The sequence below is a fragment of the Schistocerca americana genome, chromosome 5, assembly GCF_021461395.2.
Source record: "Schistocerca americana isolate TAMUIC-IGC-003095 chromosome 5, iqSchAmer2.1, whole genome shotgun sequence".
NCBI lineage: Eukaryota > Metazoa > Arthropoda > Insecta > Orthoptera > Acrididae > Schistocerca > Schistocerca americana.
Window position 1 is genome coordinate 125,313,950 of NC_060123.1, and position 16,300 is coordinate 125,330,249.

Sequence of the window (16,300 nt, forward strand, 5' to 3'; positions counted from 1 at the left end):
AGATATCGGATTTGGCACACAGCTGCTGCTGGGGGTGTCCACATTGCCGTTTTCCAAATCTCTTGAATGTTTCGCCCTTACGATCGACGACGAGCGTCGGCCCACCAAAAGTTAGCGGTCTGCACAATCCTGACCTAGTGCACAGCTTGTGGGATAGCGTGGCTCGACTGCGAAATGCGCCTTTCGGCTCCTCTCTCTGGCTACAGTGCGCTGTTGTCCACAGTGGCACTGGCGTTGCCCATGGGGCTTCATGTAAGGCGACTGCACGTCGCTCGGCCAACAGCGGCCTACTGCAGACCGACACTTAAGACACACCAAATACAAATCGACATCGAGAGACAGGCCCTGTCATATGGCACTCGCGACGTATATGCTGAAATTGAATGTAAAGAATACGTCTTTTGTAGCGGGCGTCCCTCTACTGCAGTGTCACACATGACGAATAAAAAGGAAAACAGCAGAACGTCTGTGTAGGGCCATGTTTTTACCTACAGTGTCACTTGGCTGAATGTGTATAAGGCTCTGTGGCATCACTCAAACGCAGCCAAATTGTCACACTAGCTGTGTATCTCTAACAAAGTTGACGTATGCCCTCACCTCGGTGCCGGTTAAAACGATTTCGCCCCCGGGTGGGCTCGAACCACCAACCTTTCGGTTAACAGCCGAACGCGCTAGCCGATTGCGCCAAGGAGGCCTTGACTTTGGCTCCCTTGTGCTCTGTATATCAACGCAATTCGTATACCTTCTGCAGGAATCTCGCAGAATGGTAGCATTTGCTTACGCCTCTTCACATGGATAACGTGCATGCACACTGTAGCGAGGCTCGTAAACGAATGACATCGCCAAGCATGACATTATACTACAAAATGCATACAAACCAATGTTCTGCCTATGCATTCAGAAAACCTCTGAGGCCAGTAGAATACTTGTCATAGGTTGTAGAACATCCCTTTCATTCAGTGTACTGCCATGTGTTAGATGCTGCTCGAGATAGCTCCGCTCCTTGCAGGAAGGTTTAAAAAATGAATGCCTTCTGTGAGGTTCGAACTCACGACCCCTGGTTTACGAGACCAGTGCTCTACCACTGAGCTAAGAAGGCGGCAGCTTAGCGTTTGTGAGCTATCCCCAAATTGTTACTTCATCATACTGAATCTTGCAGCCCTCGACCAGATATCGGATTTGGCACACAGCTGCTGCTGGGGGTGTCCACATTGCCGTTTTCCAAATCTCTTGAATGTTTCGCCCTTACGATCGACGACGAGCGTCGGCCCACCAAAAGTTAGCGGTCTGCACAATCCTGACCTAGTGCACAGCTTGTGGGATAGCGTGGCTCGACTGCGAAATGCGCCTTTCGGCTCCTCTCTCTGGCTACAGTGCGCTGTTGTCCACAGTGGCACTGGCGTTGCCCATGGGGCTTCATGTAAGGCGACTGCACGTCGCTCGGCCAACAGCGGCCTACTGCAGACCGACACTTAAGACACACCAAATACAAATCGACATCGAGAGACAGGCCCTGTCATATGGCACTCGCGACGTATATGCTGAAATTGAATGTAAAGAATACGTCTTTTGTAGCGGGCGTCCCTCTACTGCAGTGTCACACATGACGAATAAAAAGGAAAACAGCAGAACGTCTGTGTAGGGCCATGTTTTTACCTACAGTGTCACTTGGCTGAATGTGTATAAGGCTCTGTGGCATCACTCAAACGCAGCCAAATTGTCACACTAGCTGTGTATCTCTAACAAAGTTGACGTATGCCCTCACCTCGGTGCCGGTTAAAACGATTTCGCCCCCGGGTGGGCTCGAACCACCAACCTTTCGGTTAACAGCCGAACGCGCTAGCCGATTGCGCCACGGAGGCCTTGCCTTCGGCTCCCTTGTGCTCTGTATATCAACGCAATTCGTATACCTTCTGCAGGAATCTCGCAGAATGGTAGCATTTGCTTACGCCTCTTCACATGGATAACGTGCATGCACACTGTAGCGAGGCTCGTAAACGAATGACATCGCCAAGCATGACATTATACTACAAAATGCATACAAACGCGCTAGCCGATTGCGCCACGGAGGCCTTGACTTTGGCTCCCTTGTGCTCTGTATATCAACGCAATTCGTATACCTTCTGCAGGAATCTCGCAGAATGGTAGCATTTGCTTACGCCTCTTCACATGGATAACGTGCATGCACACTGTAGCGAGGCTCGTAAACGAATGACATCGCCAAGCATTACATTATACTACAAAATGCATACAAACCAATGTTCTGCCTATGCATTCAGAAAACCTCTGAGGCCAGTAGAATACTTGTCATAGGTTGTAGAACATCCCTTTCATTCAGTGTACTGCCATGTGTTAGATGCTGCTCGAGATAGCTCCGCTCCTTGCAGGAAGGTTTAAAAAATGAATGCCTTCTGTGAGGTTCGAACTCACGACCCCTGGTTTACGAGACCAGTGCTCTACCACTGAGCTAAGAAGGCGGCAGCTTAGCGTTTGTGAGCTATCCCCAAATTGTTACTTCATCATACTGAATCTTGCAGCCCTCGACCAGATATCGGATTTGGCAAACAGCTGCTGCTGGGGGTGTCCACATTGCCGTTTTCCAAATCTCTTGAATGTTTCGCCCTTACGATCGACGACGAGCGTCGGCCCACCAAAAGTTAGCGGTCTGCACAATCCTGACCTAGTGCACAGCTTGTGGGATAGCGTGGCTCGACTGCGAAATGCGCCTTTCGGCTCCTCTCTCTGGCTACAGTGCGCTGTTGTCCACAGTGGCACTGGCGTTGCCCATGGGGCTTCATGTAAGGCGACTGCACGTCGCTCGGCCAACAGCGGCCTACTGCAGACCGACACTTAAGACACACCAAATACAAATCGACATCGAGAGACAGGCCCTGTCATATGGCACTCGCGACGTATATGCTGAAATTGAATGTAAAGAATACGTCTTTTGTAGCGGGCGTCCCTCTACTGCAGTGTCACACATGACGAATAAAAAGGAAAACAGCAGAACGTCTGTGTAGGGCCATGTTTTTACCTACAGTGTCACTTGGCTGAATGTGTATAAGGCTCTGTGGCATCACTCAAACGCAGCCAAATTGTCACACTAGCTGTGTATCTCTAACAAAGTTGACGTATGCCCTCACCTCGGTGCCGGTTAAAACGATTTCGCCCCCGGGTGGGCTCGAACCACCAACCTTTCGGTTAACAGCCGAACGCGCTAGCCGATTGCGCCACGGAGGCCTTGACTTTGGCTCCCTTGTGCTCTGTATATCAACGCAATTCGTATACCTTCTGCAGGAATCTCGCAGAATGGTAGCATTTGCTTACGCCTCTTCACATGGATAACGTGCATGCACACTGTAGCGAGGCTCGTAAACGAATGACATCGCCAAGCATGACATTATACTACAAAATGCATACAAACCAATGTTCTGCCTATGCATTCAGAAAACCTCTGAGGCCAGTAGAATACTTGTCATAGGTTGTAGAACATCCCTTTCATTCAGTGTACTGCCATGTGTTAGATGCTGCTCGAGATAGCTCCGCTCCTTGCAGGAAGGTTTAAAAAATGAATGCCTTCTGTGAGGTTCGAACTCACGACCCCTGGTTTACGAGACCAGTGCTCTACCACTGAGCTAAGAAGGCGGCAGCTTAGCGTTTGTGAGCTATCCCCAAATTGTTACTTCATCATACTGAATCTTGCAGCCCTCGACCAGATATCGGACTTGGCACACAGCTGCTGCTGGGGGTGTCCACATTGCCGTTTTCCAAATCTCTTGAATGTTTCGCCCTTACGATCGACGACGAGCGTCGGCCCACCAAAAGTTAGCGGTCTGCACAATCCTGACCTAGTGCACAGCTTGTGGGATAGCGTGGCTCGACTGCGAAATGCGCCTTTCGGCTCCTCTCTCTGGCTACAGTGCGCTGTTGTCCACAGTGGCACTGGCGTTGCCCATGGGGCTTCATGTAAGGCGACTGCACGTCGCTCGGCCAACAGCGGCCTACTGCAGACCGACACTTAAGACACACCAAATACAAATCGACATCGAGAGACAGGCCCTGTCATATGGCACTCGCGACGTATATGCTGAAATTGAATGTAAAGAATACGTCTTTTGTAGCGGGCGTCCCTCTACTGCAGTGTCACACATGACGAATAAAAAGGAAAACAGCAGAACGTCTGTGTAGGGCCATGTTTTTACCTACAGTGTCACTTGGCTGAATGTGTATAAGGCTCTGTGGCATCACTCAAACGCAGCCAAATTGTCACACTAGCTGTGTATCTCTAACAAAGTTGACGTATGTCCTCACCTCGGTGCCGGTTAAAACGATTTCGCCCCCGGGTGGGCTCGAACCACCAACCTTTCGGTTAACAGCCGAACGCGCTAGCCGATTGCGCCACGGAGGCCTTGACTTTGGCTTCCTTGTGCTCTGTATATCAACGCAATTCGTATACCTTCTGCAGGAATCTCGCAGAATGGTAGCATTTGCTTACGCCTCTTCACATGGATAACGTGCATGCACACTGTAGCGAGGCTCGTAAACGAATGACATCGCCAAGCATGACATTATACTACAAAATGCATACAAACCAATGTTCTGCCTATGCATTCAGAAAACCTCTGAGGCCAGTAGAATACTTGTCATAGGTTGTAGAACATCCCTTTTATTCAGTGTACTGCCATGTGTTAGATGCTGCTCGAGATAGCTCCGCTCCTTGCAGGAAGGTTTAAAAAATGAATGCCTTCTGTGAGGTTCGAACTCACGACCCCTGGTTTAGGAGACCAGTGCTCTACCACTGAGCTAAGAAGGCGGCAGCTTAGCGTTTGTGAGCTATCCCCAAATTGTTACTTCATCATACTGAATCTTGCAGCCCTCGACCAGATATCGGATTTGGCACACAGCTGCTGCTGGGGGTGTCCACATTGCCGTTTTCCAAATCTCTTGAATGTTTCGCCCTTACGATCGACGACGAGCGTCGGCCCACCAAAAGTTAGCGGTCTGCACAATCCTGACCTAGTGCACAGCTTGTGGGATAGCGTGGCTCGACTGCGAAATGCGCCTTTCGGCTCCTCTCTCTGGCTACAGTGCGCTGTTGTCCACAGTGGCACTGGCGTTGCCCATGGGGCTTCATGTAAGGCGACTGCACGTCGCTCGGCCAACAGCGGCCTACTGCAGACCGACACTTAAGACACACCAAATACAAATCGACATCGAGAGACAGGCCCTGTCATATGGCACTCGCGACGTATATGCTGAAATTGAATGTAAAGAATACGTCTTTTGTAGCGGGCGTCCCTCTACTGCAGTGTCACACATGACGAATAAAAAGGAAAACAGCAGAACGTCTGTGTAGGGCCATGTTTTTACCTACAGTGTCACTTGGCTGAATGTGTATAAGGCTCTGTGGCATCACTCAAACGCAGCCAAATTGTCACACTAGCTGTGTATCTCTAACAAAGTTGACGTATGCCCTCACCTCGGTGCCGGTTAAAACGATTTCGCCCCCGGGTGGGCTCGAACCACCAACCTTTCGGTTAACAGCCGAACGCGCTAGCCGATTGCGCCACGGAGGCCTTGACTTTGGCTCCCTTGTGCTCTGTATATCAACGCAATTCGTATACCTTCTGCAGGAATCTCGCAGAATGGTAGCATTTGCTTACGCCTCTTCACATGGATAACGTGCATGCACACTGTAGCGAGGCTCGTAAACGAATGACATCGCCAAGCATGACATTATACTACAAAATGCATACAAACCAATGTTCTGCCTATGCATTCAGAAAACCTCTGAGGCCAGTAGAATACTTGTCATAGGTTGTAGAACATCCCTTTCATTCAGTGTACTGCCATGTGTTAGATGCTGCTCGAGATAGCTCCGCTCCTTGCAGGAAGGTTTAAAAAATGAATGCCTTCTGTGAGGTTCGAACTCACGACCCCTGGTTTACGAGACCAGTGCTCTACCACTGAGCTAAGAAGGCGGCAGCTTAGCGTTTGTGAGCTATCCCCAAATTGTTACTTCATCATACTGAATCTTGCAGCCCTCGACCAGATATCGGATTTGGCACACAGCTGCTGCTGGGGGTGTCCACATTGCCGTTTTCCAAATCTCTTGAATGTTTCGCCCTTACGATCGACGACGAGCGTCGGCCCACCAAAAGTTAGCGGTCTGCACAATCCTGACCTAGTGCACAGCTTGTGGGATAGCGTGGCTCGACTGCGAAATGCGCCTTTCGGCTCCTCTCTCTGGCTACAGTGCGCTGTTGTCCACAGTGGCACTGGCGTTGCCCATGGGGCTTCATGTAAGGCGACTGCACGTCGCTCGGCCAACAGCGGCCTACTGCAGACCGACACTTAAGACACACCAAATACAAATCGACATCGAGAGACAGGCCCTGTCATATGGCACTCGCGACGTATATGCTGAAATTGAATGTAAAGAATACGTCTTTTGTAGCGGGCGTCCCTCTACTGCAGTGTCACACATGACGAATAAAAAGGAAAACAGCAGAACGTCTGTGTAGGGCCATGTTTTTACCTACAGTGTCACTTGGCTGAATGTGTATAAGGCTCCGTGGCATCACTCAAACGCAGCCAAATTGTCACACTAGCTGTGTATCTCTAACAAAGTTGACGTATGCCCTCACCTCGGTGCCGGTTAAAACGATTTCGCCCCCGGGTGGGCTCGAACCACCAACCTTTCGGTTAACAGCCGAACGCGCTAGCCGATTGCGCCACGGAGGCCTTGACCTTGGCTTCCTTGTGCTCTGTATATCAACGCAATTCGTATACCTTCTGCAGGAATCTCGCAGAATGGTAGCATTTGCTTACGCCTCTTCACATGGATAACGTGCATGCACACTGTAGCGAGGCTCGTAAACGAATGACATCGCCAAGCATGACATTATACTACAAAATGCATACAAACCAATGTTCTGCCTATGCATTCAGAAAACCTCTGAGGCCAGTAGAATACTTGTCATAGGTTGTAGAACATCCCATTCATTCAGTGTACTGCCATGTGTTAGATGCAGCTCGAGATAGCTCCGCTCCTTGCAGGAAGGTTTAAAAAACGATTGCCTTCTGTGAGGTTCGAACTCACGACCCCTGGTTTAGGAGACCAGTGCTCTACCACTGAGCTAAGAAGGCGGCAGCTTAGCGTTTATGAGCTATCCCCAAATTGTTACTTCATCATACTGAATCTTGCAGCCCTCGACCAGATATCGGATTTGGCACACAGCTGCTGCTGGGGGTGTCCACATTGCCGTTTTCCAAATCTCTTGAATGTTTCGCCCTTACGATCGACGACGAGCGTCGGCCCACCAAAAGTTAGCGGTCTGCACAATCCTGACCTAGTGCACAGCTTGTGGGATAGCGTGGCTCGACTGCGAAATGCGCCTTTCGGCTCCTCTCTCTGGCTACAGTGCGCTGTTGTCCACAGTGGCACTGGCGTTGCCCATGGGGCTTCATGTAAGGCGACTGCACGTCGCTCGGCCAACAGCGGCCTACTGCAGACCGACACTTAAGACACACCAAATACAAATCGACATCGAGAGACAGGCCCTGTCATATGGCACTCGCGACGTATATGCTGAAATTGAATGTAAAGAATACGTCTTTTGTAGCGGGCGTCCCTCTACTGCAGTGTCACACATGACGAATAAAAAGGAAAACAGCAGAACGTCTGTGTAGGGCCATGTTTTTACCTACAGTGTCACTTGGCTGAATGTGTATAAGGCTCTGTGGCATCACTCAAACGCAGCCAAATTGTCACACTAGCTGTGTATCTCTAACAAAGTTGACGTATGTCCTCACCTCGGTGCCGGTTAAAACGATTTCGCCCCCGGGTGGGCTCGAACCACCAACCTTTCGGTTAACAGCCGAACGCGCTAGCCGATTGCGCCACGGAGGCCTTGACGTTGGCTTCCTTGTGCTCTGTATATCAACGCAATTCGTATACCTTCTGCAGGAATCTCGCAGAATGGTAGCATTTGCTTACGCCTCTTCACATGGATAACGTGCATGCACACTGTAGCGAGGCTCGTAAACGAATGACATCGCCAAGCATGACATTATACTACAAAATGCATACAAACCAATGTTCTGCCTATGCATTCAGAAAACCTCTGAGGCCAGTAGAATACTTGTCATAGGTTGTAGAACATCCCTTTTATTCAGTGTACTGCCATGTGTTAGATGCTGCTCGAGATAGCTCCGCTCCTTGCAGGAAGGTTTAAAAAATGAATGCCTTCTGTGAGGTTCGAACTCACGACCCCTGGTTTAGGAGACCAGTGCTCTACCACTGAGCTAAGAAGGCGGCAGCTTAGCGTTTGTGAGCTATCCCCAAATTGTTACTTCATCATACTGAATCTTGCAGCCCTCGACCAGATATCGGATTTGGCACACAGCTGCTGCTGGGGGTGTCCACATTGCCGTTTTCCAAATCTCTTGAATGTTTCGCCCTTACGATCGACGACGAGCGTCGGCCCACCAAAAGTTAGCGGTCTGCACAATCCTGACCTAGTGCACAGCTTGTGGGATAGCGTGGCTCGACTGCGAAATGCGCCTTTCGGCTCCTCTCTCTGGCTACAGTGCGCTGTTGTCCACAGTGGCACTGGCGTTGCCCATGGGGCTTCATGTAAGGCGACTGCACGTCGCTCGGCCAACAGCGGCCTACTGCAGACCGACACTTAAGACACACCAAATACAAATCGACATCGAGAGACAGGCCCTGTCATATGGCACTCGCGACGTATATGCTGAAATTGAATGTAAAGAATACGTCTTTTGTAGCGGGCGTCCCTCTACTGCAGTGTCACACATGACGAATAAAAAGGAAAACAGCAGAACGTCTGTGTAGGACCATGTTTTTACCTACAGTGTCACTTGGCTGAATGTGTATAAGGCTCTGTGGCATCACTCAAACGCAGCCAAATTGTCACACTAGCTGTGTATCTCTAACAAAGTTGACGTATGCCCTCACCTCGGTGCCGGTTAAAACGATTTCGCCCCCGGGTGGGCTCGAACCACCAACCTTTCGGTTAACAGCCGAACGCGCTAGCCGATTGCGCCACGGAGGCCTTGACTTCGGCTCCCTTGTGCTCTGTATATCAACGCAATTCGTATACCTTCTGCAGGAATCTCGCAGAATGGTAGCATTTGCTTACGCCTCTTCACATGGATAACGTGCATGCACACTGTAGCGAGGCTCGTAAACGAATGACATCGCCAAGCATGACATTATACTACAAAATGCATACAAACCAATGTTCTGCCTATGCATTCAGAAAACCTCTGAGGCCAGTAGAATACTTGTCATAGGTTGTAGAACATCCCTTTCATTCAGTGTACTGCCATGTGTTAGATGCTGCTCGAGATAGCTCCGCTCCTTGCAGGAAGGTTTAAAAAATGAATGCCTTCTGTGAGGTTCGAACTCACGACCCCTGGTTTACGAGACCAGTGCTCTACCACTGAGCTAAGAAGGCGGCAGCTTAGCGTTTGTGAGCTATCCCCAAATTGTTACTTCATCATACTGAATCTTGCAGCCCTCGACCAGATATCGGATTTGGCACACAGCTGCTGCTGGGGGTGTCCACATTGCCGTTTTCCAAATCTCTTGAATGTTTCGCCCTTACGATCGACGACGAGCGTCGGCCCACCAAAAGTTAGCGGTCTGCACAATCCTGACCTAGTGCACAGCTTGTGGGATAGCGTGGCTCGACTGCGAAATGCGCCTTTCGGCTCCTCTCTCTGGCTACAGTGCGCTGTTGTCCACAGTGGCACTGGCGTTGCCCATGGGGCTTCATGTAAGGCGACTGCACGTCGCTCGGCCAACAGCGGCCTACTGCAGACCGACACTTAAGACACACCAAATACAAATCGACATCGAGAGACAGGCCCTGTCATATGGCACTCGCGACGTATATGCTGAAATTGAATGTAAAGAATACGTCTTTTGTAGCGGGCGTCCCTCTACTGCAGTGTCACACATGACGAATAAAAAGGAAAACAGCAGAACGTCTGTGTAGGGCCATGTTTTTACCTACAGTGTCACTTGGCTGAATGTGTATAAGGCTCCGTGGCATCACTCAAACGCAGCCAAATTGTCACACTAGCTGTGTATCTCTAACAAAGTTGACGTATGCCCTCACCTCGGTGCCGGTTAAAACGATTTCGCCCCCGGGTGGGCTCGAACCACCAACCTTTCGGTTAACAGCCGAACGCGCTAGCCGATTGCGCCACGGAGGCCTTGACCTTGGCTCCCTTGTGCTCTGTATATCAACGCAATTCGTATACCTTCTGCAGGAATCTCGCAGAATGGTAGCATTTGCTTACGCCTCTTCACATGGATAACGTGCATGCACACTGTAGCGAGGCTCGTAAACGAATGACATCGCCAAGCATGACATTATACTACAAAATGCATACAAACCAATGTTCTGCCTATGCATTCAGAAAACCTCTGAGGCCAGTAGAATACTTGTCATAGGTTGTAGAACATCCCATTCATTCAGTGTACTGCCATGTGTTAGATGCAGCTCGAGATAGCTCCGCTCCTTGCAGGAAGGTTTAAAAAACGAATGCCTTCTGTGAGGTTCGAACTCACGACCCCTGGTTTAGGAGACCAGTGCTCTACCACTGAGCTAAGAAGGCGGCAGCTTAGCGTTTGTGAGCTATCCCCAAATTGTTACTTCATCATACTGAATCTTGCAGCCCTCGACCAGATATCGGACTTGGCACACAGCTGCTGCTGGGGGTGTCCACATTGCCGTTTTCCAAATCTCTTGAATGTTTCGCCCTTACGATCGACGACGAGCGTCGGCCCACCAAAAGTTAGCGGTCTGCACAATCCTGACCTAGTGCACAGCTTGTGGGATAGCGTGGCTCGACTGCGAAATGCGCCTTTCGGCTCCTCTCTCTGGCTACAGTGCGCTGTTGTCCACAGTGGCACTGGCGTTGCCCATGGGGCTTCATGTAAGGCGACTGCACGTCGCTCGGCCAACAGCGGCCTACTGCAGACCGACACTTAAGACACACCAAATACAAATCGACATCGAGAGACAGGCCCTGTCATATGGCACTCGCGACGTATATGCTGAAATTGAATGTAAAGAATACGTCTTTTGTAGCGGGCGTCCCTCTACTGCAGTGTCACACATGACGAATAAAAAGGAAAACAGCAGAACGTCTGTGTAGGGCCATGTTTTTACCTACAGTGTCACTTGGCTGAATGTGTATAAGGCTCTGTGGCATCACTCAAACGCAGCCAAATTGTCACACTAGCTGTGTATCTCTAACAAAGTTGACGTATGCCCTCACCTCAGTGCCGGTTAAAACGATTTCGCCCCCGGGTGGGCTCGAACCACCAACCTTTCGGTTAACAGCCGAACGCGCTAGCCGATTGCGCCACGGAGGCCTTGGCTTTGGCTCCCTTGTGCTCTGTATATCAACGCAATTCGTATACCTTCTGCAGGAATCTCGCAGAATGGTAGCATTTGCTTACGCCTCTTCACATGGATAACGTGCATGCACACTGTAGCGAGGCTCGTAAACGAATGACATCGCCAAGCATGACATTATACTACAAAATGCATACAAACCAATGTTCTGCCTATGCATTCAGAAAACCTCTGAGGCCAGTAGGATACTTGTCATAGGTTGTAGAACATCCCTTTCATTCAGTGTACTGCCATGTGTTAGATGCTGCTCGAGATAGCTCCGCTCCTTGCAGGAAGGTTTAAAAAATGAATGCCTTCTGTGAGGTTCGAACTCACGACCCCTGGTTTACGAGACCAGTGCTCTACCACTGAGCTAAGAAGGCGGCAGCTTAGCGTTTGTGAGCTATCCCCAAATTGTTACTTCATCATACTGAATCTTGCAGCCCTCGACCAGATATCGGACTTGGCACACAGCTGCTGCTGGGGGTGTCCACATTGCCGTTTTCCAAATCTCTTGAATGTTTCGCCCTTACGATCGACGACGAGCGTCGGCCCACCAAAAGTTAGCGGTCTGCACAATCCTGACCTAGTGCACAGCTTGTGGGATAGCGTGGCTCGACTGCGAAATGCGCCTTTCGGCTCCTCTCTCTGGCTACAGTGCGCTGTTGTCCACAGTGGCACTGGCGTTGCCCATGGGGCTTCATGTAAGGCGACTGCACGTCGCTCGGCCAACAGCGGCCTACTGCAGACCGACACTTAAGACACACCAAATACAAATCGACATCGAGAGACAGGCCCTGTCATATGGCACTCGCGACGTATATGCTGAAATTGAATGTAAAGAATACGTCTTTTGTAGCGGGCGTCCCTCTACTGCAGTGTCACACATGACGAATAAAAAGGAAAACAGCAGAACGTCTGTGTAGGGCCATGTTTTTACCTACAGTGTCACTTGGCTGAATGTGTATAAGGCTCCGTGGCATCACTCAAACGCAGCCAAATTGTCACACTAGCTGTGTATCTCTAACAAAGTTGACGTATGCCCTCACCTCGGTGCCGGTTAAAACGATTTCGCCCCCGGGTGGGCTCGAACCACCAACCTTTCGGTTAACAGCCGAACGCGCTAGCCGATTGCGCCACGGAGGCCTTGACCTTGGCTCCCTTGTGCTCTGTATATCAACGCAATTCGTATACCTTCTGCAGGAATCTCGCAGAATGGTAGCATTTGCTTACGCCTCTTCACATGGATAACGTGCATGCACACTGTAGCGAGGCTCGTAAACGAATGACATCGCCAAGCATGACATTATACTACAAAATGCATACAAACCAATGTTCTGCCTATGCATTCAGAAAACCTCTGAGGCCAGTAGAATACTTGTCATAGGTTGTAGAACATCCCATTCATTCAGTGTACTGCCATGTGTTAGATGCAGCTCGAGATAGCTCCGCTCCTTGCAGGAAGGTTTAAAAAACGAATGCCTTCTGTGAGGTTCGAACTCACGACCCCTGGTTTAGGAGACCAGTGCTCTACCACTGAGCTAAGAAGGCGGCAGCTTAGCGTTTGTGAGCTATCCCCAAATTGTTACTTCATCATACTGAATCTTGCAGCCCTCGACCAGATATCGGATTTGGCACACAGCTGCTGCTGGGGGTGTCCACATTGCCGTTTTCCAAATCTCTTGAATGTTTCGCCCTTACGATCGACGACGAGCGTCGGCCCACCAAAAGTTAGCGGTCTGCACAATCCTGACCTAGTGCACAGCTTGTGGGATAGCGTGGCTCGACTGCGAAATGCGCCTTTCGGCTCCTCTCTCTGGCTACAGTGCGCTGTTGTCCACAGTGGCACTGGCGTTGCCCATGGGGCTTCATGTAAGGCGACTGCACGTCGCTCGGCCAACAGCGGCCTACTGCAGACCGACACTTAAGACACACCAAATACAAATCGACATCGAGAGACAGGCCCTGTCATATGGCACTCGCGACGTATATGCTGAAATTGAATGTAAAGAATACGTCTTTTGTAGCGGGCGTCCCTCTACTGCAGTGTCACACATGACGAATAAAAAGGAAAACAGCAGAACGTCTGTGTAGGGCCATGTTTTTACCTACAGTGTCACTTGGCTGAATGTGTATAAGGCTCCGTGGCATCACTCAAACGCAGCCAAATTGTCACACTAGCTGTGTATCTCTAACAAAGTTGACGTATGCCCTCACCTCGGTGCCGGTTAAAACGATTTCGCCCCCGGGTGGGCTCGAACCACCAACCTTTCGGTTAACAGCCGAACGCGCTAGCCGATTGCGCCACGGAGGCCTTGACCTTGGCTCCCTTGTGCTCTGTATATCAACGCAATTCGTATACCTTCTGCAGGAATCTCGCAGAATGGTAGCATTTGCTTACGCCTCTTCACATGGATAACGTGCATGCACACTGTAGCGAGGCTCGTAAACGAATGACATCGCCAAGCATGACATTATACTACAAAATGCATACAAACCAATGTTCTGCCTATGCATTCAGAAAACCTCTGAGGCCAGTAGAATACTTGTCATAGGTTGTAGAACATCCCATTCATTCAGTGTACTGCCATGTGTTAGATGCAGCTCGAGATAGCTCCGCTCCTTGCAGGAAGGTTTAAAAAACGAATGCCTTCTGTGAGGTTCGAACTCACGACCCCTGGTTTAGGAGACCAGTGCTCTACCACTGAGCTAAGAAGGCGGCAGCTTAGCGTTTGTGAGCTATCCCCAAATTGTTACTTCATCATACTGAATCTTGCAGCCCTCGACCAGATATCGGATTTGGCACACAGCTGCTGCTGGGGGTGTCCACATTGCCGTTTTCCAAATCTCTTGAATGTTTCGCCCTTACGATCGACGACGAGCGTCGGCCCACCAAAAGTTAGCGGTCTGCACAATCCTGACCTAGTGCACAGCTTGTGGGATGGCGTGGCTCGACTGCGAAATGCGCCTTTCGGCTCCTCTCTCTGGCTACAGTGCGCTGTTGTCCACAGTGGCACTGGCGTTGCCCATGGGGCTTCATGTAAGGCGACTGCACGTCGCTCGGCCAACAGCGGCCTACTGCAGACCGACACTTAAGACACACCAAATACAAATCGACATCGAGAGACAGGCCCTGTCATATGGCACTCGCGACGTATATGCTGAAATTGAATGTAAAGAATACGTCTTTTGTAGCGGGCGTCCCTCTACTGCAGTGTCACACATGACGAATAAAAAGGAAAACAGCAGAACGTCTGTGTAGGGCCATGTTTTTACCTACAGTGTCACTTGGCTGAATGTGTATAAGGCTCTGTGGCATCACTCAAACGCAGCCAAATTGTCACACTAGCTGTGTATCTCTAACAAAGTTGACGTATGCCCTCACCTCGGTGCCGGTTAAAACGATTTCGCCCCCGGGTGGGCTCGAACCACCAACCTTTCGGTTAACAGCCGAACGCGCTAGCCGATTGCGCCACGGAGGCCTTGACTTTGGCTCCCTTGTGCTCTGTATATCAACGCAATTCGTATACCTTCTGCAGGAATCTCGCAGAATGGTAGCATTTGCTTACGCCTCTTCACATGGATAACGTGCATGCACACTGTAGCGAGGCTCGTAAACGAATGACATCGCCAAGCATGACATTATACTACAAAATGCATACAAACCAATGTTCTGCCTATGCATTCAGAAAACCTCTGAGGCCAGTAGAATACTTGTCATAGGTTGTAGAACATCCCTTTCATTCAGTGTACTGCCATGTGTTAGATGCTGCTCGAGATAGCTCCGCTCCTTGCAGGAAGGTTTAAAAAATGAATGCCTTCTGTGAGGTTCGAACTCACGACCCCTGGTTTACGAGACCAGTGCTCTACCACTGAGCTAAGAAGGCGGCAGCTTAGCGTTTGTGAGCTATCCCCAAATTGTTACTTCATCATACTGAATCTTGCAGCCCTCGACCAGATATCGGATTTGGCACACAGCTGCTGCTGGGGGTGTCCACATTGCCGTTTTCCAAATCTCTTGAATGTTTCGCCCTTACGATCGACGACGAGCGTCGGCCCACCAAAAGTTAGCGGTCTGCACAATCCTGACCTAGTGCACAGCTTGTGGGATAGCGTGGCTCGACTGCGAAATGCGCCTTTCGGCTCCTCTCTCTGGCTACAGTGCGCTGTTGTCCACAGTGGCACTGGCGTTGCCCATGGGGCTTCATGTAAGGCGACTGCACGTCGCTCGGCCAACAGCGGCCTACTGCAGACCGACACTTAAGACACACCAAATACAAATCGACATCGAGAGACAGGCCCTGTCATATGGCACTCGCGACGTATATGCTGAAATTGAATGTAAAGAATACGTCTTTTGTAGCGGGCGTCCCTCTACTGCAGTGTCACACATGACGAATAAAAAGGAAAACAGCAGAACGTCTGTGTAGGGCCATGTTTTTACCTACAGTGTCACTTGGCTGAATGTGTATAAGGCTCTGTGGCATCACTCAAACGCAGCCAAATTGTCACACTAGCTGTGTATCTCTAACAAAGTTGACGTATGCCCTCACCTCGGTGCCGGTTAAAACGATTTCGCCCCCGGGTGGGCTCGAACCACCAACCTTTCGGTTAACAGCCGAACGCGCTAGCCGATTGCGCCACGGAGGCCTTGACTTTGGCTCCCTTGTGCTCTGTATATCAACGCAATTCGTATACCTTCTGCAGGAATCTCGCAGAATGGTAGCATTTGCTTACGCCTCTTCACATGGATAACGTGCATGCACACTGTAGCGAGGCTCGTAAACGAATGACATCGCCAAGCATGACATTATACTACAAAATGCATACAAACCAATGTTCTGCCTATGCATTCAGAAAAC

The 16,300-nt window shown here is 50.2% G+C and overlaps 27 non-coding genes across 27 annotated transcripts; all 27 read right to left on the minus strand.

Annotated features, from left to right (window-relative positions):
• Positions 1-620: 620 nt before the first annotated feature.
• On the minus strand, positions 621-694 carry Trnan-guu. The gene has a single exon. It is a non-coding gene; the product is annotated as a tRNA-Asn (tRNA).
• Positions 695-1,027: 333 nt separating this feature from the next.
• On the minus strand, positions 1,028-1,099 carry Trnat-cgu. Its single transcript has one exon. It is a non-coding gene; the product is annotated as a tRNA-Thr (tRNA).
• Positions 1,100-1,788: 689 nt separating this feature from the next.
• Trnan-guu lies at positions 1,789-1,862 on the minus strand. The gene has a single exon. It is a non-coding gene; the product is annotated as a tRNA-Asn (tRNA).
• A 543-nt stretch (positions 1,863-2,405) lies between these two features.
• Positions 2,406-2,477, minus strand: Trnat-cgu. The gene has a single exon. It is a non-coding gene; the product is annotated as a tRNA-Thr (tRNA).
• Positions 2,478-3,166: 689 nt separating this feature from the next.
• Trnan-guu lies at positions 3,167-3,240 on the minus strand. The gene has a single exon. It is a non-coding gene; the product is annotated as a tRNA-Asn (tRNA).
• A 333-nt stretch (positions 3,241-3,573) lies between these two features.
• On the minus strand, positions 3,574-3,645 carry Trnat-cgu. Its single transcript has one exon. It is a non-coding gene; the product is annotated as a tRNA-Thr (tRNA).
• A 689-nt stretch (positions 3,646-4,334) lies between these two features.
• Positions 4,335-4,408, minus strand: Trnan-guu. Its single transcript has one exon. It is a non-coding gene; the product is annotated as a tRNA-Asn (tRNA).
• A 333-nt stretch (positions 4,409-4,741) lies between these two features.
• On the minus strand, positions 4,742-4,813 carry Trnar-ccu. Its single transcript has one exon. It is a non-coding gene; the product is annotated as a tRNA-Arg (tRNA).
• A 689-nt stretch (positions 4,814-5,502) lies between these two features.
• Trnan-guu lies at positions 5,503-5,576 on the minus strand. The gene has a single exon. It is a non-coding gene; the product is annotated as a tRNA-Asn (tRNA).
• A 333-nt stretch (positions 5,577-5,909) lies between these two features.
• Trnat-cgu lies at positions 5,910-5,981 on the minus strand. Its single transcript has one exon. It is a non-coding gene; the product is annotated as a tRNA-Thr (tRNA).
• A 689-nt stretch (positions 5,982-6,670) lies between these two features.
• Trnan-guu lies at positions 6,671-6,744 on the minus strand. The gene has a single exon. It is a non-coding gene; the product is annotated as a tRNA-Asn (tRNA).
• A 333-nt stretch (positions 6,745-7,077) lies between these two features.
• Positions 7,078-7,149, minus strand: Trnar-ccu. The gene has a single exon. It is a non-coding gene; the product is annotated as a tRNA-Arg (tRNA).
• A 689-nt stretch (positions 7,150-7,838) lies between these two features.
• On the minus strand, positions 7,839-7,912 carry Trnan-guu. The gene has a single exon. It is a non-coding gene; the product is annotated as a tRNA-Asn (tRNA).
• A 333-nt stretch (positions 7,913-8,245) lies between these two features.
• Positions 8,246-8,317, minus strand: Trnar-ccu. The gene has a single exon. It is a non-coding gene; the product is annotated as a tRNA-Arg (tRNA).
• Positions 8,318-9,006: 689 nt separating this feature from the next.
• On the minus strand, positions 9,007-9,080 carry Trnan-guu. The gene has a single exon. It is a non-coding gene; the product is annotated as a tRNA-Asn (tRNA).
• A 333-nt stretch (positions 9,081-9,413) lies between these two features.
• On the minus strand, positions 9,414-9,485 carry Trnat-cgu. The gene has a single exon. It is a non-coding gene; the product is annotated as a tRNA-Thr (tRNA).
• A 689-nt stretch (positions 9,486-10,174) lies between these two features.
• Trnan-guu lies at positions 10,175-10,248 on the minus strand. The gene has a single exon. It is a non-coding gene; the product is annotated as a tRNA-Asn (tRNA).
• A 333-nt stretch (positions 10,249-10,581) lies between these two features.
• Positions 10,582-10,653, minus strand: Trnar-ccu. Its single transcript has one exon. It is a non-coding gene; the product is annotated as a tRNA-Arg (tRNA).
• Positions 10,654-11,342: 689 nt separating this feature from the next.
• Positions 11,343-11,416, minus strand: Trnan-guu. Its single transcript has one exon. It is a non-coding gene; the product is annotated as a tRNA-Asn (tRNA).
• A 333-nt stretch (positions 11,417-11,749) lies between these two features.
• Trnat-cgu lies at positions 11,750-11,821 on the minus strand. Its single transcript has one exon. It is a non-coding gene; the product is annotated as a tRNA-Thr (tRNA).
• A 689-nt stretch (positions 11,822-12,510) lies between these two features.
• On the minus strand, positions 12,511-12,584 carry Trnan-guu. The gene has a single exon. It is a non-coding gene; the product is annotated as a tRNA-Asn (tRNA).
• Positions 12,585-12,917: 333 nt separating this feature from the next.
• Trnar-ccu lies at positions 12,918-12,989 on the minus strand. The gene has a single exon. It is a non-coding gene; the product is annotated as a tRNA-Arg (tRNA).
• Positions 12,990-13,678: 689 nt separating this feature from the next.
• On the minus strand, positions 13,679-13,752 carry Trnan-guu. Its single transcript has one exon. It is a non-coding gene; the product is annotated as a tRNA-Asn (tRNA).
• Positions 13,753-14,085: 333 nt separating this feature from the next.
• On the minus strand, positions 14,086-14,157 carry Trnar-ccu. Its single transcript has one exon. It is a non-coding gene; the product is annotated as a tRNA-Arg (tRNA).
• Positions 14,158-14,846: 689 nt separating this feature from the next.
• Trnan-guu lies at positions 14,847-14,920 on the minus strand. The gene has a single exon. It is a non-coding gene; the product is annotated as a tRNA-Asn (tRNA).
• A 333-nt stretch (positions 14,921-15,253) lies between these two features.
• Positions 15,254-15,325, minus strand: Trnat-cgu. The gene has a single exon. It is a non-coding gene; the product is annotated as a tRNA-Thr (tRNA).
• A 689-nt stretch (positions 15,326-16,014) lies between these two features.
• Trnan-guu lies at positions 16,015-16,088 on the minus strand. Its single transcript has one exon. It is a non-coding gene; the product is annotated as a tRNA-Asn (tRNA).
• Between the last annotated feature and the right edge of the window lie 212 nt (positions 16,089-16,300).